General features: G+C 40.2%; 3 non-coding genes across 3 annotated transcripts; 2 read left to right on the top strand and 1 right to left on the bottom strand.

Moving 5' to 3' along the window:
* Positions 1-5,222: 5,222 nt before the first annotated feature.
* On the top strand, positions 5,223-5,330 carry LOC130977784 (small nucleolar RNA R71). Its single transcript, XR_009085460.1, has one exon. It is a non-coding gene; the product is annotated as a small nucleolar RNA R71 (small nucleolar RNA).
* A 5,122-nt stretch (positions 5,331-10,452) lies between these two features.
* On the top strand, positions 10,453-10,556 carry LOC130978843 (small nucleolar RNA R71). Its single transcript, XR_009086454.1, has one exon. It is a non-coding gene; the product is annotated as a small nucleolar RNA R71 (small nucleolar RNA).
* A 7,722-nt stretch (positions 10,557-18,278) lies between these two features.
* Positions 18,279-18,386, bottom strand: LOC130977213 (small nucleolar RNA R71). The gene has a single exon (XR_009084915.1). It is a non-coding gene; the product is annotated as a small nucleolar RNA R71 (small nucleolar RNA).
* Between the last annotated feature and the right edge of the window lie 8,188 nt (positions 18,387-26,574).

The raw sequence follows: 26,574 nt of genomic DNA, 5'->3' as shown, positions 1-26,574 counted from the left end.
AGGTCCTATTTATAGGGAACTAGTAGCTTAAGAATTACAAAGATGATTAAAAGACATAAAAATCCACTTCCGGGCCCACTTGGTACGTGCTTGGGCTGAGCATTGAAGCATTTTCGTGTAGAGACTCTTCTTGGAGTTAAACACTAGCTTTTGTGCCAGTTTGGGCGTTTAACTCCCACTTTGGTGCCAGTTCCGGCGTTTAACGCTGGGAATTCTGAAGGTGACTTTGAACGCCGGTTTGGGCCATCAAATCTTGGGCAAAGTATGGACTATCATATATTGCTGGAAAGCCCAGGATGTCTACTTTCCAACGCCGTTGAGAACGCGCCAATTAAGATTTTGTAGCTCCAGAAAATCCACTTCGAGTGCAGGGAGGTCAGAATCCAATAGCATCTGCAATCCTTTTAGTCTCTGAATCAGATTTTTGCTCAGGTCCCTCAATTTCAGCCAGAAAATACCTGAAATCACAGAAAAATACACAAACTCATAGTAAAGTCCAGAAAAGTGAATTTTAACTAAAAACTAATAAAAATATACTAAAAACTAACTAAATCCTACTAAAAACATACTAAAAACAATGCCAAAAAGCGTATAAATTATCCGCTCATCACAACACCAAACTTAAATTGTTGCTTGTCCCCAAGCAACTGAAAATCAAATAAGATAAAAAGAAGAGAATATGCAATGAATTCCAAAAATATCTATGAAGATCAGTATTAATTAGATGAGCGGGGCTTTAGCTTTTTGCCTCTGAATAGTTTTGGCATCTCACTCTATCCTTTGAAATTCAGAATGATTGGCTTCTATAGGAACTCAGAATCCAGATAGTGTTATTGATTCTCCTAGTTAAGTATGATGATTCTTGAACATAGCTACTTTATGAGTCTTGACCGTGGCCCAAAGCACTCTGTCTTCCAGTATTACCACCGGATACATACATGCCACAGACACATAATTGGGTGAACCTTTTCAGATTGTGACTCAGCTTTGCTAGAGTCCCCAATTAGAGGTGTCCAGGGTTCTTAAGCACACTCTTTTTGCCTTGGATCACAACTTTATTTCTTTCTTTTTCTTTTTCTCTTTCTCTCTTTTTTTTTCGTTTCTTCTTCCTTTTTTTTTTGTATTTGCTACTTTTTCTTGCTTCAAGAATCATTTTTATGATTTTTCAGATCCTCAGTAACATGTCTCCTTTTTCATCATTCTTTCAAGAGCCAATAATTTTAACATTCATGAACCACAAATTCAAAAGACATATGCACTGTTCAAGCATACATTCAGAGAACAAAAGTATTGCCACCACATCAATATAATTAATCTGTTATAAAATTCAAAATTCATGCAATTTTTCTCTTTTTCAATTAAGAACATTTTTCATTTTAAGAAAGGTGATGGATTCATAGGACATTCATAACTTTAAGGCATGGACACTAAGACACTAATGATCATGAGACACAAACATAGATAAACATAAGCATAAAATTCGAAAAACAGGAAAATAAAGAACAAGGAAATTAAAGAACGGGTCCACCTTAGTGATGGCGGCTTGTTCTTCCTCTTGAAGGTCTTATGGAGTGCTTGAGCTCCTCAATGTCTCTTCCTTGTCTTTGTTGCTCCTCTCTCATGATTCTTTGATCTTCTCTAATTTCATGGAGGAGGATGGAATGTTCTTGGTGCTCCACCCTTAGTTGTCCCATGTTGGAACTCAATTCTCCTAGGGAGGTGTTGATTTGCCCCCCAATAGTTTTGTGGAGGAAAGTGCATCCCTTGAGGTATCTCAGGGATTTCATGATGAGTGGGATCTCTTGTTTGCTCCATCCTTTTCTTAGTGATGGGCTTGTCCTCATCAATGGGGATATCTCCCTCTATGTCAATTCCAACTGAATAACAGAGGTGACAAATGAGACGAGGAAAGGCTAACCTTGCCAAGGTAGAGGACTTGTCCGCCACCTTATAAAGTTCTTGGGCTATAACCTCATGAACTTCTACTTCTTCTCCAATCATGATGCTATGAATCATGATGGCCCGATCTAGAGTAACTTCAAACCGGTTGCTAGTGGGAATGATTGAGCGTTGGATAAACTCCAACCATCCCTTAGCTACGAGCTTGAGGTCATGCCTTCTCAATTGAACCGGCTTCCCTCTTGAATCTCTCTTCCATTGGGCGCCCTCTTCACAAATGTCTATGAGGACTTGGTCCAACTTTTGATCAAAGTTGACCCTTCTAGTGTAAGGGTGTTCATCTCCTTGCATCATGGGCAAGTTGAATGCCAACCTTACATTTTCCGGACTAAAATCCAAGCATTTCCCCCGAACCATTGTAAGCCAATTCTTTGGGTCCGGGTTCACACTTTGATCATGGTTCTTGGTGATCCATGCATTGGCATAGAACTCTTGAACCATTAAGATTCCGACTTGTTGAATAGGGTTGGTAAGAACTTCCCAACCTCTTCTTCGGATCTCATGTCGGATCTCCGGATAGTCACTCTTTTTGAGTTTGAAAGGGACCTCGGGGATCACCTTCTTCAAGGCCACAACTTCATAGAAGTGGTCTTGATGCACCCTTGAGATGAATCTCTCCATCTCCCATGACTCGAAGGTGGAAGCTTTTGCCTTCCCTTTCCTCTTTCTAGAGGTTTCTCCGGCCTTGGATGCCATAAATGGTTATAGAAAAACAAAAAGCAATGCTTTTACCACACCAAACTTAAAAGGTTTGCTCGTCCTCGAGCAAAAGAAGAAAGAAGAGAGTAGAAGAAGAAGAAATAGAGGAGATGGAGGTGGCGTTTTAGTTCGGCCAAAAGGGGGAGAAGTAGTGTCTAGGTTGTGTGAAAATGAAGGAGTGAAGATAGATTTATATAGGGTGAAGAGAGGGGTAGGGTTCGGCTATGAATGGGTGGGTTTGGGAGGGAAAGTGGTTTGAATTTGAATGGTGAGGTAGGTGGGGTTTTATGAAGGATGGATGTGAGTGGTGAAGAGAAAGATGGAATTTGATAGGTGAAGGATTTTTGGGGAAGAGGTATTGAGGTAATTGGTGAATGGGTGAAGAAGAAAGAGGGTGGTGGGGTTGGTGGGGATCCTGTGGGGTCCACAGATCCTGAGGTGTCAAGGAAAAGTCATCCCTGCACCAAGTGGCGAGCAAAAATTGCTCTCTGTGCCAATTCTGGCGTTAAACGCCGGGCTGGTGCCCATTTCTGGCGTTTAACGCCAAGTTCTTGCCCTTTTCTGGCATTTAACGCCAGTCTGGTGCCCCTTTCTGGCGTTAAACGCCCAGAATGGTGCCAGACTGGGCGTTAAACGCCCATCTGCTAGCTTCACTGGCGTTTAAACGCCAGCAAGTTCTCCTCCAGGGTGTGCTGTTTTTCTTTCTATTTTTCATTCTGTTTTTGCTTTTTCAATTGATTTTGTGACTTCTCATGATCATCAACCTACAGAAAACATAAAATAACAAAGGAAAATAGATAAAATATAACATTGGGTTGCCTCCCAACAAGCGCTTCTTTAATGTCAGTAGCTTGACAGAGGGCTCTCATGGAGCCTCACAGATACTCAGAGCAATGTTGGAACCTTCCAACACCAAACTTAGAGTTTGAATGTGGGGGTTCAACACCAAACTTAGAATTTGGTTGTGGCCTCCCAACATCAAACTTAGAGTTTGACTGTGGGGGCTCTGTTTGACTCTGTTTTGAGAGAAGCTCTTCATGCTTCCTCTCCATGGTGACAGAGGGGTATCCTTGAGCCTTAAACACAAAGGATTCTTCATTCACTTGAATGATCAATTCTCCTCTGTCCACATCAATCACAGCCTTTGTTGTGGCTAGGAAGGGTCTGCCAAGGATGATGGATTCATCCATGCACTTCCCAGTCTCTAGGACTATGAAATCAGCAGGGATGTAATGGTCTTCAATCTTCACCAGAACATCCTCTACTAGCCCATAAGCTTGTTTTCTTGAATTGTCTGCCATTTCTAGTGAGATTCTTGCAGCTTGTACCTTAAAGATCCCTAGCTTCTCCATTACAGAGAAAGGCATGAGGTTTATGCTTGACCCTAAGTCACACAGAGCCTTCTTAAAGGTCATGGTGCCTATGGTACAAGGTATTGAGAACTTCCCAGGATCTTATTTCTTTTGAGGTAATTTCTGCCTAGACAAGTCATCCAGTTCTTTGGTGAGCAAAGGGGGTTCATCCTCCCAAGTCTCATTACCAAATAACTTGTCATTTAGCTTCATGATTGCTCCAAGGTATTTAGCAACTTGCTCTTCAGTGACATATTCATCCTCTTCAGAGGAAGAATACTCATCAGAGCTCATGAATGGCAAAAGTAAATCCAATGGAATCTCTATGGTCTCAGTGTGAGCTTCAGATTCCCATGGTTCCTCATTAGGGAACTCATTGGAGGCCAGTGGACGCCCATTGAGGTCTTCCTCAGTGGTGTTTACTGCCTCTCCTTCCTCTCCAAATTCGGCCATGTTAATGGCCTTACACTCTCCTTTTGGATTTTCTTCTGTATTGCTTGGAAGAGTACTAGGAGAGAGTTCAGTAATTTTCTTGCTCAGCTGTCCCACTTGTGCCTCCAAATTCCTAATGGAGGACCTTGTTTCATTCATGAAACTTTGAGTGGTTTTGATTAGATCAGAGACCATGGTTGCTAAGTCAGAGTGGTTCTGCTTAGAATTCTCTGTCTGTTGCTGAGAAGATGATGGAAAAGGCATGCCATTGCTAAACCTGTTTCTTCCACCATTATTGTTGTTGAAACCTTGTTGAGGTCTCTGTTGATCCTTCCATGAGAGATTTGGATGATTTCTCCATGAAGAATTATAGGTGTTTCCATAGGGTTCTCCCATGTAATTCACCTCTTCCATTGAAGGGTTCTCAGGATCATAAGATTCTTCTTCAGATGAAGCATCCTTAGTACTGCCTGGTGCATTTTGCATTCCAGACAGACTTTGAGAAATCAAATTGACTTGCTGAGTCAATATCTTGTTCTGAGCCAGAATGGCATTCAGAGTATCAATCTCAAGAACTCCTTTCTTCTGATTTGTTCCATTGTTCACAGGATTCCTTTCTGAAGTGTACATGAATTGGTTATTTGCAACCATTTCAATTAGTTCTTGAGCTTCTGCAGGCGTCTTCTTCAGATGAAGAGATCCTCCAGCAGAGCTATCCAATGACATCTTGGATAGTTCAGAGAGACCATCATAGAAAATACCTATGATGCTCCATTCAGAAAGCATGTCTGAGGGACACTTTCTGATCAATTGTTTGTATCTCTCCCAAGCTTCATAGAGGGATTCACCTTCCTTCTGTCTGAAGGTTTGGACTTCCACTCTAAGCTTACTCAATTTTTGAGGTGGAAAGAACTTTGCCAAGAAGGCATTGACTAGCTTTTCCCAAGAGTTCAGGCTTTCTTTAGGTTGTGAGTCCAACCATATCCTAGCTCTGTGGTGCACGAAATTGCAATAACACTACAACTTCGCACAACTAACCAGCAAGTGCACTGGGTCGTCCAAGTAATACCTTACGTGAGTAAGGGTCGATCCCACGGAGATTGGTGGTATGAAGCAAGCTATGGTCACCTTGTAAATCTCAGTCAGGCAGACTCAAATGAGTATAGATGATGAACGAAAATAACATAAAGATAAAGATAGAGATACTTATGTATATCATTGGTGTAAGAGCTTCAGACAAGCATATGAAGATGCCTTCCCTTCCGTCTCTCTGCTTTCCTACTGCCTTCATCCAATCCTTTCTTACTCCTTTCCATGGCAAGCTCGTGTAGGGTTTCACTGTTGTCAGCAGCTACCTCCCATCCGCGCAGTGAAAGCTAATGCACGCACTCTGTCACAGTACTGCCAATCACCGGTTTGGTTCCCTCCCCTACCGGAATAGAATCACTCTTTTGCGTCTGTCACTAACGCCCAGTAGGTTACAGGTTTGAAGCACGTCACAGTCATTCAATCATTGAATCCTACTCAGAATACCACAGACAAGGTTAGACCTTCCAGATTCTCTTGAATGCCGCCATCAGTTCTTGCCTATACCACGAAGACTCTGATCTCACGGAATGGTTGGCTCGTTTGTCAGGCGAGCACTCGGTTGTCAGGCGATCAACCATGCATCGTGCAATCAGGAATCCAAGAGATATTCACTAAGCCTCAGATGCTTGTAGAACAAGAATGGTTGTCAGTCACCTTGTTCATGGGTGAGAATGGTGATGGGCGTCAATCATCACCTTCATCATGTTGAAGAACAAGTGATATCTTGGTAAAAGAACAAGTGGAATTGAATGGAAGAACAATAGTAATTGCATTAATACTCGAGGTACAGCAGAGCTCCACACCTTAATCTATGGTGTGTAGAAACTCCACCGTTGAAAATACATAAGAACAAAAGTGATCATTGGTTTCGGCCCCAGAGAGGGAACCAGAAGAACCAAGATGAAAATACAATAGTAAAAGGTCCTACTTATAGAAAACTAGTAGCCTAGGGTGTACAGAGATGAGTAAATGACATAAAAATCCACTTCCGGGCCCACTTGTGTGTGCTTGGGCTGAGCAATGAAGTAATTTTCGTGTAGAGACTCTTCTTGGCGTTTAACTCCCATTTTGGTGCCAGTTTGGGCGTTTAACTCCCATTTAGGTGCCAGTTCCGGCGTTTAACGCTGGGATTTCTGTAGGTGACTTTGAACGCCGGTTTGGGCCATCAAATCTTGGGCAAAGTATGGACTATCATATATTGCTGGAAAGCCCAGGATGTCTACTTTCCAACGCCGTTGAGAGCGCGCCAATTGGGCTTCTGTAGCTCCAGAAAATCCACTTCGAGTGCAGGGAGGTCAGAATCCAACAGCATCTGCAGTCCTTTTGAGTCTCTGGATCAGATTTTTGCTCAGATCCCTCAATTTCAGCCAGAAAATACCTGAAATCACAGAAAAACACACAAACTCATAGTAAAGTCCAGAAAAGTGAATTTTAAATAAAAACTAATAAAAATATAATAAAAACTCAACTAAAACTACCAAAAACATACTAAAAACAATGCCAAAAAGCGTACAAATTATCCGCTCATCACAACACCAAACTTAAATTGTTGCTTGTCCTCAAGCAACTGAAAATCAAATAAGATAAAAAGAAGAGAATATACTATAGACTCCAAATTATCAATGAAACATAGCTCCAAATTAGATGAGCGGGACTAGTAGCTTTTTGCCTCCAAACAGTTTTGGCATCTCACTTTATCCTCTGAGGTTCAGAATGATTGGCTTCTTTAGGAACTTAGAATCCAGATAGTGTTATTGATTCTCCTAGTTAAGTATGATGATTCTTGAACACAGCTACTTATTGAGTCTTGGCTGTGGCCCAAAGCACTCTGTCTTCCAGTATTACCACTGGATACATACATGCCACAGACACATAATTGGGTGAACCTTTTCAGATTGTGACTCAGCTTTGCTAAAGTCCCCAATTAGAGGTGTCCAGGGTTCTTAAGCACACTCTTTTTGCCTTGGATCACAACTTTATTTCTTTCTTTTTCTTTTTTTTCTTTCTCCCCTTTTTTTTTTCGTTTTTCTGCTTTTTTTTTTTTTTTTGTATTCACTGCTTTTTCTTGCTTCAAGAATCATTTTTATGATTTTTCAGATCTTCAGTAACATGTCTCCTTTTCATCATTCTTTCAAGAGCCAACAATTTTAACATTCATGAACCACAAATTCAAAAGACATATGCACTGTTCAAGCATACATTCAGAAAACAAAAGTATTGCCACCACATCAAACTAAATAAGCTAGTTTTAAGGATGAATTTAAAATCCTGTACTTCTTGTTCTTTTGTGATAAAAACAGTTTTCATTTAAGAAAGGTGATGGATTCATATTCATAGCTTTAAGGCATAGACACTAAGACACTAATGATCATAAGACACAAACATGGATAAACATAAAGCATAAAATTCGAAAAACAGAAGAATAAAGAACAAGGAAATCAAGGAACGGGTCCACCTTAGTGATGGCGGCTCTTTCTTTCTCTTGAAGATCCTATGGAGTGCTTGAGCTCCTCAATGTCTCTTCCTTGTCTTTGTTGCTCCTCTCTCATGATCCTTTGATCTTCTCCAATTTCATGGAGGAGGATGGCATGTTCTTGGTGCTCCACCCTTAGTTGTCCCATGTTGGAACTTAATTTTCCTAGAGAGGTGTTAATTTGCTCCCAGTAGTCTTGTGGAGGAAAGTGCATCCTTGAGGTATCTCAGGGATTTCTTGATGAGAGGGGTCTCTTGTTTGCTCCATCTTCTTCCTAGTGATGGGCTTGAGGTCATGCCTTCTCAGTTGAACCGGCTTTGGATGCCATAAATGGTTATGGAAAAACAAAAAGCAATGCTTTTACCACACCAAACTTAAAAGGTTTGCTCGTCCTCGAGCAAAAGAAGAAAGAAGAGAGTAGAAGAAGAAGAAATGGAGGAGAGGGAGATGGCTTTGTGGTTCGGCCAAAAGAGGGGAAGAAGTGGTGTTTTATGAAGGATGGATGTGAGTGGTGAAGAGAAAGAGATGTTGAGGTGATTGGTGAATGGGTGAAGAAGAAGAGAGAGTGGTGGGGTTGTTTGGGGATCTTGTGGGGTCCACAGATCCTTAGGTGTCAAGGAAAAGTCATCCCTGCACCAAATGGCATCAAAATCCACGTTTTGAGCCAATTCTGGCGTTAAACGCCGGGCTGGTGCCCATTTCTGGCGTTTAACGCCAGGTTCTAGCCCTTTCCTGGCGTTTAACGCCAGTCTGGTGCCCCTTTCCTGGCGTTTAACGCCAGTCTGGTGCCCCTTTCTGGCGTTAAACGCCCAGAATGGTGCCAGACTGGGCGTTAAACGCCCAACTGCTAGCCTCACTGGCGTTTAAACGCCAGTGAGTTCTTCCTCCAGGGTGTGCTGTTTTTCTTCCTGTTTTTCATTCTGTTTTTGCTTTTTTCATTGTTTTTGTGACTTCTTATGATCATCAACCTACAAAAAAGATAAAATCACAAAAGAAAATAGTTAACTATAAAACATTGGGTTGCCTCCCAACAAGCGCTTCTTTAATGTCAGTAGCTTGACAGATGGCTCTCATGGAGCCTCACAAATGATCAGAGCAATGTTGGAACCTCCCAACACCAAACTTAGAGTTTGAATGTGGGGGTTCAACACCAAACTTAGAGTTTGGTTGTGGCCTCCCAACACCAAACTTAGAGTTTGATTGTGGGGGCTCTGCTTGTCTCTGATTTGAGAGAAGCTCTTCATGCTTCTTCTCCATGGTGATAGAGGGATGTCCTTGGGCCTTAAACACCAAGGATTCTTCATTCACTTGAATGATCAACTCTCCTCTATCAACATAAATCACAGCCTTTGCTGTGGCTAGGAAGGGTCTGCCAAGGATGATAGATTCATCCATGCATTTCCCAGTCTCTAGGACTATGAAATCAGTAGGGATGTAATGGTCTTCAATCTTCACCAAAACATTCTCTACAATTCCATGAGCTTGTTTTCTTGAGTTGTCTGCCATCTCTAGTGAGATTCTTGCAGCTTGTACCTCAAAGATCCCTAACTTCTCCATTACAGAGAGGGGCATGAGGTTTACACTTGACCCTAAGTCACACAAGGCCTTCTTGAAGGTCATGGTGCCTATGGTACAAGGTATAGAAAACTTCCCAGGATCCTGCCTCTTTTGAGGTAATTTCTGCCTAGACAAGTCATTCAGTTCTTTGGTGAGCAAAGGGGGTTCATCCTCCCAAGTCTCATTTCCAAACAACTTGTCATTTAGCTTCATGATTGCTCCAAGGTATTTAGCAACTTGCTCTTCAGTGATATACTCATCCTCTTCAGAGGAAGAATACTCATCAGAGCTCATGAATGGCAGAAGTAAGTCCAATGGAATCTCTATGGTCTCATCTTGAGCCTCAGATTCCCATGGTTCCTCATTGAGGAACTCAGAGGAGATTGGTACACGCCCATTGAGGTCTTCCTCAGTGGCGTCCACCTCCTCTCTTTCCTCTCCAAATTCGGCCATGGTTATGGCTTTGCACTCTCCTTTTGGATTTTCTTCTGTATTGCTTGGGAGAGTACTAGGAGGGAGTACTAGAAGGGTTCTCAGGATCATAGGCTTCTTCTTCAGATGAAGCATCCTTGGTACTGCTTGTGCATTTTGCATTCCAGACAGACTTTGAGAAATCAAATTGACTTGTTGAGTCAATATCTTGTTCTGAGCCAAAATGGCATTCAGAGTGTCAATCTCAAGAACTCCTTTCTTCTGATTAGTCCCATTGTTCACAGGATTCCTTTCAGAAGTGTACATGAATTGGTTATTTGCAACCATTTCAATTAGTTCTTGAGCCTCTATAGGCGTCTTCTTCAAGTGAGAGATCCTCCAGCAGAGCTATCCAAAGACATCTTGGATAGTTCAGAGAGACCATCATAGAAAATACCTATGATGCTCCATTCAGAAAGCATGTCAGAATGACATTTTCTGATTAATTGTTTGTATCTTTCCCAAGCTTCATAGAGGGATTCACCATCCTTCTGTCTGAAGGTTTGGACTTCCACTCTAAGCTTACTCAATTTTGAGGTGGAAAGAACTTTGCCAAGAAGGCATTGACTAGCTTTTCCCAAGAGTCCAGGCTTTCTTTAGGTTGAGAGTCCAACCATATTCTAGCTCTGTCTCTTACAACAAAAGGGAATAGCATCAGTCTGTAGACCTCAGGGTCAACCCCATTAGTCTTGACTGTGTCACAGATTTGCAAGAATTTCAGCTAAGAACTGATGAGGATCTTCCATTGGAAGTCCATGGAACTTGCAATTCTGTTGCATTAGAGAAACTAATTGAGGCTTAAGCTCAAAGTTGTTTGCTCCAATGGCAGGGATAGAGATGCTTCTCCCATAGAAATCAGGAGTAGGTGCAGTAAAGTCACCCAGCACCTTCTTTGCATTGTTGGCATTGTTGTTGTTTTCGGCTGCCATGTGTTCTTCTTCTTTGAAGAATTCAGTCAGGTCCTCTAAAGAGAGTTGTGCTTTAGCTTCTCTTAGCTTTCTCTTCAAGGTCCTTTCAGGTTCAGGATCAGCTTCAACTAGAATGCCTTTGTCTCTGCTCCTGCTCATATGAAAGAGAAGAGAAAAAGAAAATGTGGAATCCTCTATGTCACAGTATAGAGATTCCTTAAAGTGTCAGAGGAAAAGAGAAATAGAAAGAAGAAGGAGAAGAATAATTCGAACTTTAATTAGATAAGGTTCGAATTGTGCATTAAGAAGGAGTGGTACTCCATAAATAGAAGGATGTGAGAAGGAGGGAAGAGAATTTTCGAAAATTCAATCAAAAGATTTGAAAACATTTTAAAAACACTTAATTGATTTTCGAAAATTGAAAGTGGAAAAGAAATCAAGTGATTTTTGAAAAAGATTTTGAAATTATAAATTAGAAAGATTTGATTGAAAACTATTTTGAAAAAAGATGTGGTTAAGAAGATATGATTAGTTTTAAAGAGATGTGATTGAGAAGATATGATTTGAAAACAATTTTAAGAGATATGTTTTGAAAACAATTTTAAAAGATTTGATTTTGAAAATTAATGACTTGCCTAACAAGAAAAGATATGATTCAAACATAAAACCTTCCTCAACAAAAAAGGCAAAAAATGTTCAATCAAATCATTAATTGTTAGTAAGTATCTTTGAAAAAGGAAAGAAATTGATTTTGAAAACATTTGATTGAAAAGATATGATTTGAAAAAGATTTGATTTTGAAAAACTTTGAAAACTTGAAAAAAAATTGATTTGAAAAACAAAATCTTCCTCCTAGCACCATCCTGGCGTTAAACGCCCAGAATGGTATACATTCTGGCGTTTAACGCCCAAATGCTACCTCTTTGGGCGTTAAACGCCCAACCAGGTACCCTGGCTGGCATTTAAACGCCAGTCTGCCTTCTTCACTGGGCATTTTTGAATGCTCAGCTTTTTCTGTATAATTCCTCTGCAGTATGTTCTGAATCTTCAATCCTTTGTATCATTGACTTGAAAAGACACCAATTAAAATTATTTTTGGATTTTTAATAATCAAAATGCAATAAGAATCAAATAACAATGCATGCAAGACACCAAACTTAGCAGTTTGTATACTACTGACACTAACAAAATGAGAATGCATATGAGAAACAACAAAACACTCAAGTCAATAGAATTCAAAGATCAAAACAAGAAAATCATCAAGAACAATTTGAAGATTAATGAAGACACATGCATGAATGCAGTAAGAACAGAAACATGCAATTGACACTAAACTTAAGATGAGACTCTAGACTCAAACAGGAAACATAAAATATTTTTGGTTTTTTATGATTTTGTAAATTTTTTTTTTTGCTTTTTCGAAAATTAAGTGAAAAGGACAATAAAGGTATCAAAATTCTTAATGAGAATTCCAGGAATCATGCAATGTTAGTCTAAAGCTTTAGTCTAAAGGAATTAGACATAGCTAGCTAAGCTTCAGCAAGACATTGCATTCAAGAGCTAAATTGATGATGATCAATCAGCTTTGGTGATGATAAGAACATCACCTTGAAACACTAGAATTCATTCTTAAGAACTCTGAAGAAAAATAAATGCCTAATCTAAGCAACAAGATGAACCGTCAGTTGTCCATACACAAGAACAATCCCCGGCAACGGCGCCAAAAACTTGGTGCGCGAAATTGTGATCACTACAACTTCGCACAACTAACCAGCAAGTGCACTGGGTCGTCCAAGTAATACCTTACGTGAGTAAGGGTCGATCCCACGGAGATTGGTGGTATGAAGCAAGCTATGGTCACCTTGTAAATCTCAGTCAGGCAGACTCAAATGAGTATAGATGATGAACGAAAATAACATAAAGATAAAGATAGAGATACTTATGTATATCATTGGTGTAAGAGCTTCAGACAAGCATATGAAGATGCCTTCCCTTCCGTCTCTCTGCTTTCCTACTGCCTTCATCCAATCCTTTCTTACTCCTTTCCATGGCAAGCTCGTGTAGGGTTTCACTGTTGTCAGCAGCTACCTCCCATCCGCGCAGTGAAAGCTAATGCACGCACTCTGTCACAGTACTGCCAATCACCGGTTTGGTTCCCTCCCCTACCGGAATAGAATCACTCTTTTGCGTCTGTCACTAACGCCCAGTAGGTTACAGGTTTGAAGCACGTCACAGTCATTCAATCATTGAATCCTACTCAGAATACCACAGACAAGGTTAGACCTTCCAGATTCTCTTGAATGCCGCCATCAGTTCTTGCCTATACCACGAAGACTCTGATCTCACGGAATGGTTGGCTCGTTTGTCAGGCGAGCACTCGGTTGTCAGGCGATCAACCATGCATCGTGCAATCAGGAATCCAAGAGATATTCACTAAGCCTCAGATGCTTGTAGAACAAGAATGGTTGTCAGTCACCTTGTTCATGGGTGAGAATGGTGATGGGCGTCAATCATCACCTTCATCATGTTGAAGAACAAGTGATATCTTGGTAAAAGAACAAGTGGAATTGAATGGAAGAACAATAGTAATTGCATTAATACTCGAGGTACAGCAGAGCTCCACACCTTAATCTATGGTGTGTAGAAACTCCACCGTTGAAAATACATAAGAACAAAAGTGATCATTGGTTTCGGCCCCAGAGAGGGAACCAGAAGAACCAAGATGAAAATACAATAGTAAAAGGTCCTACTTATAGAAAACTAGTAGCCTAGGGTGTACAGAGATGAGTAAATGACATAAAAATCCACTTCCGGGCCCACTTGGTGTGTGCTTGGGCTGAGCAATGAAGTAATTTTCGTGTAGAGACTCTTCTTGGCGTTTAACTCCCATTTTGGTGCCAGTTTGGGCGTTTAACTCCCATTTAGGTGCCAGTTCCGGCGTTTAACGCTGGGATTTCTGTAGGTGACTTTGAACGCCGGTTTGGGCCATCAAATCTTGGGCAAAGTATGGACTATCATATATTGCTGGAAAGCCCAGGATGTCTACTTTCCAACGCCGTTGAGAGCGCGCCAATTGGGCTTCTGTAGCTCCAGAAAATCCACTTCGAGTGCAGGGAGGTCAGAATCCAACAGCATCTGCAGTCCTTTTGAGTCTCTGGATCAGATTTTTGCTCAGATCCCTCAATTTCAGCCAGAAAATACCTGAAATCACAGAAAAACACACAAACTCATAGTAAAGTCCAGAAAAGTGAATTTTAAATAAAAACTAATAAAAATATAATAAAAACTCAACTAAAACTACCAAAAACATACTAAAAACAATGCCAAAAAGCGTACAAATTATCCGCTCATCACTCTGTCTCTTACAGCAAAAGGGAATAGCATAAGTCTGTAGACCTCAGGGTCAACCCCATTGGTCTTGACAGTGTCACAGATTTGCAAAAATTCAGCTAAAAACTGATGAGGATCTTCTAGTGGAAGTCCATGGAACTTGCAATTCTGTTGCATTAGAGAAACTAATTGAGGCTTAAGCTCAAAGTTGTTTGCTCCAATGGCAGGGATAGAGATGCTTCTCCCATAGAAGTCGGGAGTAGGTGCAGTAAAGTCACCCAGCACCTTCCTTGCATTGTTGGCATTGTTATTGTTTTCGGCTGCCATGGGTTCTTCTTCTTTGAAGATTTCTGTTAGGTCCTCTATAGAGAGTTGTGCCTTAGCTTCTCTTAGCTTTTGCTTCAAGGTCCTTTCAGGTTCAGGATCAGCCTCAACAAGAACAAGAAAATATGGAATCCTCTATGTCACAGTATAGAGATTCCTTGAGGTGTCAGAGGAACAGAAAAATAGAAGGAAGAGGGAGAAGAATTCGAACTTAGTCAGATAGAGTTCGAATTGTGCATTGAGGAGGAGTGGTACTCCATAAATAGAAGGATGTGAGAAGAGGGGAAGAGATTTTCGAAAATTAAGTAAAAGATTTTAAAAACATTTTGAAAAACATTAATTGAATTTCGAAAACCAAAAGTGGAAAAGAAATCAAGTGATTTTTGAAAAAGATTTTGAAATTAGAAATCAAAAAGATATGATTGAAAATTATTTTGAAAAAGATATGATTAAGAAGATATGATTGAAAAGTTATGGTTTTAAAAAAGATGTGATTGAGAAGATATGATTTGAAAAACAATTTAAAAAGATTTGATTTAAAAAAATAATGACTTGGCTAACAAGAAAAGATATGATTCAAACATTAAACCTTTCTCAACAGAAAAGGCAACATACTTGAAATGTTGAATCAAATCATTAATTGATAGCAAGTATTTTTGAAAATGGAAAGAAATTGATTTTGAAAAAGATTTGATTGAAAAGATATGATTTGAAAAAGATTTGATTTTGAAAAGATTTTGAAAACTTAAAAAAAAAATTTGATTTGAAAACAAAATCTTCCCTCTTGTGCCATCCTGGCGTTAAACGCCCAGAATGGTGCACATTCTGGCGTTTAACGCCCAAAGCACTACCCTTTTGGGCGTTAAACGCCCAGCCAGGCACCTTGGCTGGCGTTTAAACGCCAGTTTTCCTTCTTCACTGGGCATTTTGAACGCCCAGCTTTTTCTGTATAATTTCTCTGCTGCATGTACTGAATCTTCAGTCCTCTATATTATTGACTTGAAAATAGAACCAAGATCAAATAAACAATGCATGCAAGACACCAAACTTAAAATGAGACACTGGACTCACACAAGAAACATAAAAATATTTTTTTTTGTTTTTATGATTTTGTAAATTTTTTTGTACTTTTTCGAAAATTAAGTGGAAAAGAAAATAAAGATATCAAAATTCTTAATGAGAATTCCAGGAATCATGCAATGTTAGTCTAATGCTTTAGTCTAAAGGAATTAGACATGGATAGCCAAGCTTCAGCAGGACATTGCATTCAAGAGCTAAATTGATGAGAATCAATCAGCTTTGGTGATGATAAGAACATCACCTTGAAACACTAGAATTCATTCTTAAGAACTCTGAAAAATACCTAATCTAAGCAACAAGATGAACCGTCAGTTGTCCATACTCGAAACAATCCCCGGCAACGGCGCCAAAAACTTGGTGCTGTTGCCGGATCAAAAATTTGGCACTGATGTTACCGGACCAAAAGCTTGCCGAAAACTCGAACAATCCCCGGCAACGGCGCCAAAAACTTGGTGCACGAAATTGTGATCATCAATGGCGCCATCAACATGGTACGCACAATTGCAATCTCAACTCTTTATCACAACTTCGCACTACTAACCAGCAAGTGTACTGGGTCGTCCAAGTAATAAACCTTACGCGAGTAAGGGTCGATCCCACAGAGATTGTTGGTATGAAGCAAGTTATGGTCACCTTGTAAATCTTAGTCAGGCAGATTCAAATGGTTATAGATGATGAATAAAACATAAAGATAAAGATAGAGATACTTATGCAATTCATTGGTGAGAACTTCAGATAAGCGTATGAAGATGCTTTGTCCCTTCCGTCTCTCTGCTTTCCTACTGTCTTCATCCAATCCTTCTTACTCCTTTCCATGGCAAGCTGTATGTTGGGCATCACCGTTGTCAATGGCTACAGTCCCGTCCTCTCAGTAGAAATGTTCAACGCACCCTGTCACGGCACGGCTATCCAGCTGTCGGTTCTCGATCATGTCGGAATAGAATCCAGTGATTCTTTTGCGTCTGTCACTAACGCCCCACAATCGCGAGTTTGAAGCTCGTCACAGTCACTCAATCATTGAATCCTACTCAGAATACCACAGACAAGGTTTAGACCTTCCGGATTCTCTTGAATGCCGCCATCAATTCTAGCTTATACCACGAAGATTCCGGTTAAAGAACCCAAGAGATATCCACCCAATCTAAGGTAGAACGGAGGTGGTTGTCAGGCACACGTTCATAGGTGAGAATAATGATGAGTGTCACGGATCATCACATTCATCAAGTTGAAGAACAAGTGATATCTTAGAACAAGAACAAGCCGAATTGAATAGAAGAACAATAGTAATTGCATTAATACTCGAGGTACAGCAGAGCTCCACACCTTAATCTATGGTGTGTAGAAACTCCACCGTTGAAAATACATAAGAACAAGGTCTAGGCATAGCCGTGAGGCCAGCCTCCCAATGATCTAAGAACTAGATGTCCAAAGATGATCTAGAGATCTCAAGTGATCAAAAAGATGAAAATACAATAGTAAAAGGTCCTATTTATAGGGAACTAGTAGCTTAAGAATTACAAAGATGAGTAAAAGACATAAAAATCCACTTCCGGGCCCACTTGGTGCGTGCTTGGGCTGAGCATTGAAGCATTTTCGTGTAGAGACTCTTCTTGGAGTTAAACGCTAGCTTTTGTGCCAGTTTGGGCGTTTAACTCCCACTTTGGTGCCAGTTCCGGCGTTTAACGCTGGGAATTCTGAAGGTGACTTTGAACGCCGGTTTGGGCCATCAAATCTTGGGCAAAGTATGGACTATCATATATTACTGGAAAGCCCAGGATGTCTACTTTCCAAAGCCATTGAGAGCGCGCTAATTGGGCTTCTGTAGCTCCAGAAAATCCACTTCGAGTGCAGGGAGGTCAGAATCCAACAGCATCTGTAGTCCTTTTAGTCTCTGAATCAGATTTTTGCTCAGGTCCCTCAATTTCAGCCAGAAAATAATTGAAATCACAGAAAAACACACAAACTCATAGTAAAGTCCAGAAAAGTGAATTTTAACTAAAAACTAATAAAAATATACTAAAAACTAACTAAATCCTACTAAAAACATACTAAAAATAATGCCAAAAAGCTTACAAATTATCCGCTCATCACAAGGACATTCTTGTTGAAGCAGATCCTGAACCTGAAAGGACTCTGAAGAAGAAGATAAGAGAAGCTAAAGCATAACAATTCAGAGAAAACCTTACAGAGAATCTCGAAAAAGAAGGAGACATGGCCGAACCCAACAATAATGCAAGGAGGATGCTTGGTGATTATACTACACCTACTTCCAATTTTTATGGAAGAAGCATCTCAATCCCTGCCATTGGAGTAAACAATTTTGAGCTGAAGCCTCAACTAGTTGCTCTAATGCAATAGAACTGCAAGTTTCATGGACTTCCATCAAAAGATCCCTATCAGTTTTTAACTGAGTTCTTGCAGATCTGTGATACTGTTAAGACTAATGGAGTAGATCCTGAAGTCTACAGGCTCATGCTTTTCCTTTTTGCTGTAAGAGATAGAGCTAGAACATGATTGGACTCACAACCTAAAGGTAGCCTGGACTCTTGGGATAAGCTGGTCACGGCCTTCTTGGCCAAGTTCTTTCCTCCTCAAAAGTTGAGCAAGCTTAGAGTGGATGTTCAGACCTTCAAGCAAAAAGATGGTGAATCCCTCTATGAAGCTTGGGAAAGATACAAGCAGTTGACCAAAAAGTGTCCTTCTGACATGCTTTCAGAGTGGACCATCTTGAATATATTCTATGATGGTCTATCTGAGTTCTCTAAGATGGCACTGGACCATTCTGCAGGTGGATCCATTCGCCTAAAGAAAACGCCTGCAGAAGCTCAAGAACTCATTGACATGGTTACAAATAACCAATTCATGTACACCTCTGAGAGGAATCCTGTGAGTGATGGGACGCCTCAGAGGAAGGAAGTTCTTGAAATTGATACTCTGAATGCCATATTGACTCAGAATAAAATGTTGACTCAGCAAGTCAACATGATATCTCAGAGTCTGAATGGATTGCAAAATGCATCCAACAGTACTAAAGAAGCATCTTCTAAAGAAGAAGCTTATGATTTTGAGAACCTTGTAATGGCAGAGGTAAATTACATGGGTGAAGCCTATGGAAACACCTATAATCCCTCATGGAGAAATCATCCAAATTTCTCATGGAAGGATCAACAAAAGCCTCAACAAGGCTTTAATAATGGTGGAAGAAACATGTTTAGCAATAGCAAACCTTTTCCATTACCTTCTCAGCAACAGATAGAGAATTCTGAGCAGAGCCCCTCTAGCTTAGCAAATATAGTCTCTGATCTATCTAAGGCCACTTTAAGTTTCATGAGTGAAACAAGGTCCTCCATTAGAAATTTGGAGGCACAAGTGAGTCAGCTGAGTAAGAAAATCACTGAAACTCCTCCTAGTACTCTCCCCAGCAATACAGAAGAGAATCCAAAAAGAGAGTGTAATGCCATTGATATAATCAAAATGGCCGAATCCAAAGAGGAAGGGGAGGACGTGAATCCCAATGAGGAAGACCTCATGGGACGTCCCCCAGACAGAAAGGAGTTCCCTATTTCCCTATTGAGGACCTAAAGGAATCTGAGGCTCATATAGAGGCCATATAGATTCCATTAAACTTCCTTCTGCCATTCATGAGCTCTGAGAACTATTCTTCCTCTGAAGAGGATGAAGATGTAACTGAAGAGCAAGTTGCTCAATATCTAAGAGCCATCATGAAGCTAAATGCCAAGTTGTTTGGTAATGAGACTTGGGAAGATGAACCTCCCTTGCTCATTAGTGAACTAAATACATGGGTTCAGCAAACTTTACCTCAAAAGAAACAAGATCCTGGTAAATTCTTAATACCCTGTACCATAGGCACCATGACCTTTGAAAAGGCTCTGTGTGACCTGGGGTCAGGTATAAATCTTATGCCACTCTCTATAATGGAGAAACTGTGGATCTTTGAGGTACAAGCTGCAAGAATCTCATTAGAGATGGCAGATAAGTCAATAAAACAAGCTTATGGATTGGTAGAGGATGTGTTAGTGAAGGTTAAAGGCCTTTACATCCCTGTTGATTTCATAATCCTAGACACTGGGAAGGATGAGGATGAATGCATCATCCTTGGAAGACCCTTCCTAGCCACAGCAGGAGCTGTGATTGATGTTGACAGAGGAGAGCTAGTCCTTCAATTGAATAGGGACTACCTTGTGTTTAAAGCTCAAGGATCTTCCTCTGCATCCATGAAGAAGAAGTATGAAAAGCTTCTCTCAATACAGAGTCAAACAAAGCCCCCACAATCAAACTCTAAGTTTGGTGTTGGGAGGCCACAATAAAACTCTAAGTTTGGTGTTGGGAGGCGACAACCAAACTCTAAGTTTGGTGTTGAACCCCCACATTCAAACTCTAAGTTTGGTGTTGGGAGGTCCTAACAATGCTCTGAACATATGTGAAGCTCCATGAGAGCTCACTGTCAAACTATTGACATTAAAGAAGCGCTTATTGGGAGACAACCCAATTTTTATTTATCTATATTTCTATTGTTTTTTTATGTTTTATTAGGTTTATGATCATATGGAGTCACAAAACAATTGCAAAAATTAAAAAACAGAATCAAAAACAGCAAAAGAAAAAGCACACCCTGGAGGAAGAGCTGTCTGGCGTTTAAACGCCAGAAACAAGCATCTGTCTGGCATTTAACGCCAGAAACAAGCACCAAGCTGGCATTTAACGCCAGAAACAAGCATCAGGCTGGTGTTAAACGCCAGAAACAAGCTACATCTGGGCGTTTAACGCCAGAAACAAGCATCAATCTGGCGTTAAAAGCCAGGATTGCATACAGAGGGCATTTTACATGCCTAAAAGGTGCAGGGATGAGAAATTCTTGACACCTCAAGATTTATGGACCCACAGGATCACCTCAGGATCTGTGGACCCCACAGGATCCCCACCTACCCCACTTCTCTCTTCTTCACACAATCCAATAACACTATACCCTTCACCAATCACCTCAATCTCTCTTCCCCATTACCCCTTCACCAATCACATCCATCCACTCTTCCCCATAAACCCCACCAACCTTCAAATTCAAAATCTCTTTCCCACCCAAACCCCACCCTAAATGACCGAACCTAAACCCCTCTCCCTCCACTATATAAACCCCTCCATCCTTCTTCATTCTCACACAACACTACCCTCTATTCTCTCCCTTGGCCGGAACCCACACTTCTCTCCCTCTCCTTCATATCTTCTTCTATTTTTTCTTCGTTTGCTCAAGGACGAGCAACATTCTAAGTTTGGTGTGGTAAAAGCATAGCTTTTTTGTTTTTCCATAACCATTAATGGCACCTAAGGCCAGAGAAACCTCAAGAAAGAGAAAAGGGAAGGCAATTGCTTCCACCTCTGAGTCATGAAAGATGGAGAGATTTATCTCAAAAGCCCATCAAGACCACTTCTATGAAGTTGTGGCCAAGAAAAAGGTGATCCCTGAGGTCCCTTTTAAGCTCAAAAAGGGTGAATATCTAGAGATCTGACAAGAGATTATAAGAAGAGGATGGGAAGTTCTCTCCAATCCCATTCAACAAGTTGGAATCTTTACGGTTCAAGAGTTCTATGCAAACGCATGGATCACTAAGAACCATGATCAAAGCATGAACCCAAACCCAAGGAATTGGCTTACAATGGTTCGGGAGAAATGTTTAGATTTCAGTCCGGAGAACGTAAAGTTGGCGTTCAACTTGCCTATGATACAAGAAGATGCACGCCCCTACACTAGAAGGGTCAACTTTGATCAAAGGTTAGACCAAGTCCTCATGGACATATGTGTGGAAGGAGCTCAATGGAAAAGAGACTCAAAAGGCAAGCCGGTTCAATTGAGAAGACTGGACCTTAAGCCTGTGGCTAGAGGATGGTTGGAGTTCATCCAACGCTCCATCATCCCCACTAGCAACCGATCCGAAGTAACTGTGGATCGGGCCATCATGATCCATAGTATCATGATTGGAGAGGAAGTAGAAGTTCATGAAGTCATCTCTCTAGAACTCTATAAAGTAGCCGAAAAGCCCTCCACCTTGGCAAGGCTAGCTTTTCCTCATCTCATTTGCCATCTATGCAACTTAGCTGGAGTTGTCATAGAAGGAGACATCCCTATTGAAGAGGATAAGCCCATCACTAAGAAGAGGATGGAGCAAACAAGAGAGCCCATTCATGGATCTCAAGAGACGCATGAGGAAGCTCTTCATCAAGAAATCCCTGAGATGCCTCAAGGGATGCATTTTCCTCCAAATAACTATTGGGAGCAACTCAACACTTCTCTAGAAGGATTGAGTCATAACATGAACCAATTAAGGGTGGAACACCAAGAGCACTCCATCATTCTCAATGAGATTAGAGAAGATCAAAGAGCTATAAGGGAGGAGCAACAAAGGCAAGGAAGAGACATAGAGGAGCTCAAAGACACCATTGGTCCTTTAAGAAGAAGGCGCCACCCTCACTAAGGTGGACTCATTCCTTAACTTCCTTGTTCTTATCTCTTTGATTTTCAGTTTTATGCCATATGTTTGTCTATCTTTTGAGTCTTTACTACATGATAATTAGTATTTAGTAACTATGTCTTAAGGCTATGAATAATTCCATGAATCCTTCACCTATCTTAAATGAAAAATGTTTTTAATACAAAAGAACAAGAAGTACATGAGTTTCGAATTCATCCTTGAAATTAGTTTGATTATATTGATGTGGTGACAATACTTTTTATTTTCTGAATGAATGCTTGAACAGTGCATATTTTTGATCTTGTTGTTTATGAATCTTAAAATTGTTGGCTCTTGAAATATTGATGAAAAAGAGAAATATTATTGATGATCTGAAAAATCATGAAATTGATTCCTGAGGCAAGAAAAAGCAGTGAATAACAAAGCTTGCGAAAAAAAAATTCGGAAAAAAAAGAGAAAGAAAAAGAAAAAGCAAGCAGAAAAAGCCAATAGCCCTTAAAACCAAAAGGCAAGGGTAAAAAGGATCCAAGGTTTTGAGCATCAATGGATAGGAGGGCCCAAGGAAATAAATCCAGGCCTAAGCGGCTAAATCAAGCTGTCCCTAACCATGTGCTTGTGGCATGAAGGTCTAAGTGAAAAGCTTGAGACTGAGTGGTTAAAGTCGTGATCCAAAGCAGAAAGAGTGTGCTTAAGAGCTCTGAACACCTCTAACTGGGGACTTTAGCAAAGCTGAGTCACAATCTGAAAAGGTTCACCCAGTCATGTGTCTGTGGCATTTATGTATCTGGTGGTAATATTGGAAAACAAAGTGCTTAGGGCCACGGCCAAGACTCATAAAAGTAGCTATGTTCAAGAATCAACATACTTAACTAGGAGAATCAATAACACTATCTAAACTCTGAGTTCCTATGGATGCCAATCATTCTAAACTTCTAAGGATAAAGTGAGATGCCAAAACTGTTCAGAAGCAAAAAGCTACAAGTCCCACTCATCTAATTAGAACTAATATTCATTGATATTTTGAGATTTATAGTATATTCTATTCTTTTTATCCTATTTGATATTCAGTTGCTTGGGGACAAGCAACAATTTAAGTTTGGTGTTGTGATGAGCAGATAATTTATACGCTTTTTGGCATTGTTTTTAGGTAGTTTTTAGTAGGATCTAGCTACTTTTAGGGATGTTTTTATTAGTTTTTATGCAAAATTTACATTTCTGGACTTTACTATGAGTTTGTGTGTTTTTCTGTGATTTCAGGTATTTTCTGGCTGAAATTGAGGGACCTGAGCAAAAATCTGATAGGAGGCAGAAAAAGGACTACAGATGTTGTTGGATTCTGACCTCCCTATACTCGAAATAGATTTTCTGGAGCTAAAAAACTCCAAATGGTGCGCTCTCAATTCCGTTGGAAAGTAGACATCCAGGGCTTTCCAGCAATATATAACAGTCCATACTTTATTCGATTTTAGATGATGCAAACTGGCATTTAACGCCAGTTCCATGCTGCATTCTAGAGTAAAACGCCAGAAACACATAACAAACTAGAGTTAAATGCCAAAAACACGTTACAACTTGGCGTTTAACCCTAAGATAAGCCTCTGCACGTGTAAAGCTCAAGCTCAGCCCAAGCATACACCAAAGTGGGCCCCGGAAGTGGATTTATGCACTTAGACTTATTTCTGTAAACCCTAGTAACTAGTTTAGTATAAATAGAACTTTTTACTATTGTATTAAGGATCTTTTGGACTATCTTGGAATTAATCTTTGGACGTTTAGTTCTTAGACCTTGGGGGCTGGCCATTCGGCCATGCCTGGACCTTTATCACTTATGTATTTTCAACGGTGGAGTTTCCACACACCATAGATTAAGGTGTGGAGCTCTGCTGTTCCTCGAGTATTAATGCAATTACTATTATTCTTCCATTCAATTCATGCTTATTCTTGTTCTAAGATATTCACTCGCACTTCAACATGATGAATGTGATGATCTGTGACACTCATCATCATTCTCACCTATGAACGCGTGCCTGATAACCACTTCCGTTCTACCTTAGATTGAGCGCGTATCTCTTAGCCTCCATTCCGAAAGATCGGAGCCTTCATGGTATAAGCTAGAATTATTGGCGGCCATTCCTAAGATCCGGAAAGTCTAAACCTTGTCTGTGGTATTCCGAGTAGGATCTGAGATGGGATGACTGTGACGAGCTTCAAACTCGCGAGTGTTGGGCATAGTGACAGACGTAAAAGAATCACTAGATTCTATTCCAGCATGATCGAGAACCGACAGATGATTAGCCGTGCGGCGACAGCGCATTTGGACCATTTTCACTGAGAGGACGGGAGGTAGCCATTGACATCGATGAAACCTGAACATACAGCTTGCCATGGAAAGCAGTAAGAACGATTGGATGATGGTAGTAGGAAAGCAGAGATTCAGAAGGGACAAAGCATCTCCATACACTTATCTGAAATTCCCACCAATGATTTACATAAGTATCTCTATCTTTATTTTATGTTTAATTATATTTTAATTATTAAAACTCCATAACCATTTGAATCCGCCTGACTGAGATTTACAAGATGACCATAGTTTTCTTCATACCAACAATCTCCGTGGGATCGACCTTTACTCACGTAAGGTTTATTACTTGGACGACCCAGTGCACTTGCTGGTTAGTTGTGCGAAGTTGTGAAGAAGAGTGATATTACAATTATGCGTACCAAGTTGTTGGCGCCATTGAGATCACAATTTCGTGCACCAGCCGCCTGAAGCTCAACTGCCACCTTCACTTCTTACGGTTTCCAAATTCAATCTGGTCGTCCATTTGAAACCTACAAATCAAAAGTTTAATTCCTCTTACCCGCTTTCCATCTGCTACCTAATGCAACCCTTTATGTTGACCAACCTGACTTGAGAGTTGACCTGCCACCCCGACATTAGCAATGCTGCTGACTCACCACACTTACATGGTTTCTCGCTTCCCATCAGCTTCTACCATGTGTCATAAGCCTACTGACCTAGCATTCTAGTGAGACTCTTTACCAAAGTTTTTCGGTGTGATCTTTCTGTTTTTGACCTCTCTCTGAATTTTGCTCTGATATTACTGTTTTTAAAATTTTTTGAAGATTATTTAAATATTCTCATGGAGAAACCTGATAAGCTTCAGCCAGTTCCTATCATTGTTAATGGCTCCGACTGTAACCATTGGCTTGAAGCCATGACACAGTTTCTCAAAGGCCGTAAATAATCGAATTACGTGACTAAAATTGAGACTGAAAAATCCAAAGAAGCTTTTTCTGAATCAAGTGATGCTGATAAATCCTTTTTTGAGAAATTGGAAGATTAAGATAGTAAAAATAATAAAATTATTACTTGGTTTCACAATTCATCTACACATAGCATCCACCTTCAATTTGGACATTTTGAAACTGCTAAAGAGGTATGAGATCATTTGAAAAATCGCTACATAATTTATGATCTTTGACATCAATATCAATTTATTAAGGAATTTTACAACCTTAAGCAAGAACATGGTCAGGACGTTTATGATTTTCTAGCATAGATTGAACGCATTTGAGATCAATTGACCTCTTCTGAACTCGTTTTTAAAGATGCTACTGATGCTAAAGCTTATGAGGATTATCGCAATTGGGCACGTTTAATTCAGTTTCTCATGGCACTTACGGATGATTATGAGACAGTTAGAGATTCTCTTCTTCATCAAAATTCTTTGCCAAGACTTGAAAATGCTCTCACTAAACTTAAGTCTGGAAAAACACGTCTAAGGCTGACTTGATTCAAAACTGATGCTATTTTTGCGATTATCGACAAAAGGTAAATTTTGTTGAAATTGTAGCTGTTCTGGTTACCTTCTCCCAGATTGTCCCTTCATTGAATGTTGTAAATGCAAGAAAAAAGGTCATATTGCCTCCAACGTTTCCATTCTGTATTGTCACTACTGCAAATAGTTGCATCACTTGATAACTACTTGTTCTGCTCGTCCACCTCATCCAGATTAGAACATGCATCATCCTCGCTCCAACACTCCTAAGTCAGTGCCTGTTACTACAGCTGTTGTCGCTGATATATCTACCTTATCTACTTTTGGTAGTCTATTTTCTGTCTCTCCATATGATATTGAATATTTTCTTAAACAACTTTTCTCATTTTGGTAATATTTTTGCTGCTCTATCAACTCCTCCAGGTAACTCTAAATGGTACTTTGATTTTGGTTGTTTCTATCACATGTCACTTATGCGTCATGTTTTCTCCTCTTTGTCTACCATTACCATTGCACCTCTATTCATACCATTGATGGATCTATTATGTATGTGAATCATAAAAGATCATAGTCTGACTTTCACCTCCCTGATACTTGTTTCATTCCTAAATTAAATTTTAATCTTTTCTCTAT

This window comes from Arachis stenosperma, chromosome 4 (assembly GCF_014773155.1).
Source record: "Arachis stenosperma cultivar V10309 chromosome 4, arast.V10309.gnm1.PFL2, whole genome shotgun sequence".
NCBI lineage: Eukaryota > Viridiplantae > Streptophyta > Magnoliopsida > Fabales > Fabaceae > Arachis > Arachis stenosperma.
This window is presented reverse-complemented; position numbering and strand designations above follow the sequence as displayed.